We start from the raw sequence: 2432 nt of genomic DNA, 5'->3' as shown, positions 1-2432 counted from the left end.
TTAAGAAATTAAAATTCTGTCTAATCCATTGAGTACAAAGGAATATGTTATTGAGTCTGGTCTGGTTACAATTAGACGCTTTCAATCAACCGAAGAGGTAATCCTCGATTTGTATCATTTTAAGATGTGATCTTCACCTCTTTCTTCTGGCTGAGGGAAAAAAAAAAAAAAAAAAAAAAAATTGAATGAACACACCACAATCCTTACCCCGCCCCTTTTGAGACAAAATACTCAAACCCGCGTTTCTGAATTACATGCTGCTCTAATAGTAAGTCTCACATATATAAATACATGTATATTTTTTTCAAAAAAGTATAACGGTTCTTGCGAGTTATGTGCACGTCCGATTGCGTCTTGAAGGCGAGGGGAGTTTGACATCGAAGGAAGGTTTACATCGCCATATAAGACGCGGTTTCAGGGGGTCTTCGGTGCCTGGGACATCTGGTTGCAGTATCGCACGAGTTCCATCTGGGGCATCGATCAGCTTTGCGGAACCCCTCGACGACAAGAGGAGTCACAACACTAAGAGAAGAAATAGTCACGCAAGCAATTTCCTGACTTGTGCGTGTTGATACACAATCGTACATACGTGCATACATAGATACATACATACACACATACATACATACATGCGTACATACATACATGTGTACATACATACACATACATACATACATACATACATACACACATGCATACATACGTATATACATACATATATATATATATATATATACATATATATATATATGTATATATGATATATATGTGTGTATATATGTATATGTATATATGTATATATATATATGTATATATATGTATATACATATGTATACATATATGTATACATATATATGTGTGTGTATATATATGTATATATATATATATGCATCTTTTTTCAACCACAAATCACTTTTAATTCCATGCCATCGCAGTCGAGACTGAAGAATCGCTCGATGGAGGCATTCGTTGGAAATTGAAACGTGAACGAGCCGAGGAATCGAACCTAACTAAGCCGTAACAAAGTTACAGTGACTTAAACCAATGCGCTATCAAGAGAGATTCTCTCTTGATAGCGCATTTTGATTGTATATCTCACGGAGACCATAGATGAGTTGTCTTTACCGATTTCACCTTTGGTTTTTATAGAACTCATCAAGTAATGTATCAAAGATTGCAATTTGGAGTTTAATGGTGAACATTATTGTCAAAATTTTGGAATGGCAATGGGTTATCCCCTTTCGCCAGTATTAAGTAACTTATATATGGAATTTTTTGAGAAGAGGTTACTTAGTAATATTTTACCATCTCAGGCGGTTTGGTACAGATATGTAGATGATGTTTTATGCCTGTGGCCTTGTACAGAAAATTTGGACACATTTTTAGTTTCACTTAATAACTTAGCTCCTTCTATTAATTTCACAGTGGAATCAGAAATTGATTGTAAATTGCCTTTTCTTGATTGTCTTATTCATAGAGAAGGCAATAGTTTTAAATTCAGTATTTATAGAAAACCTACTAATGTAATGTCATATGTCCACTACTACTCTGGTCACCACAACAAAGTCAAATATTCAGTGTTCTCTTCAATGTTTTTACGTGCTCTATGCATGTGCAGCCCGGAATTTATTGATGAGGAACTTGAAAATACTTTCAACATTGGTTTAAGCTTAAAGTACCCTGAGACTTTTATAAATAACGCTCTCAAAAGAGCCAAGAAAACTTTTTATAGGAATCAACCTACACCTCCCGTTGAAACAAAGAATCTTTTAATCTTGCCATTTAGTGAAAGTCTTTCTCAGATTCCTCATTTACTCAAAACATGGAATGTTAATGTAGTTTTCAACAATTCTTGCACATTCAAGAAATTGATTATTAAGAATTCTCCAAAAAATTCATAGGGCTCCATATACAAGGTTCCTTGTGAAGATTGTGGGAATTTTTATGTAGGACAAACAGGTAAAGATCTCTCAATTAGAATAAAGCAACATAAATACAGTGTCAGGACAGGACAAGACTCTAATGCTTTATTTGTGCACATGAGGGATTATAATCATTGTATAGACTGGACTAAGGCATCGTCAGTTTTATCATGTAATCCTATTGTTAACAGGAACATCATTGAAAGTAGCCTTATCAAACAAACTGAGTCAGTCAATTTGAACATAAGTAATGGTATGTATAAATTAGATAATTACATAATTAAGAACATTTGTAAACAATTCGGTATAGGAGATTTTGGTTAATCCCAAGAGTGGACAAATGACATGGTTCCGTGCGTGTGGGGCCTCCCTTGTGACCTCGCCTAGTTTGTTCATGTGGTGCCTTGTGACCTCTCCTATTCTTTTCGTATGACGCCCCGTCACCTCTCCTAGGATTACACTTTTCCGTTTCAATTGTCTTTGTATTGTACTTTTGTCTGTATTCTTCCC

Source organism: Oratosquilla oratoria, chromosome 4 (assembly GCF_046742065.1).
Source record: "Oratosquilla oratoria isolate Oo_2021 chromosome 4, ASM4674206v1, whole genome shotgun sequence".
NCBI classification, from domain to species: Eukaryota; Metazoa; Arthropoda; class Malacostraca; order Stomatopoda; family Squillidae; genus Oratosquilla; species Oratosquilla oratoria.
The sequence above is the reverse complement of the archived record's forward strand: the minus strand, read 5'-3'. Positions refer to the sequence as shown.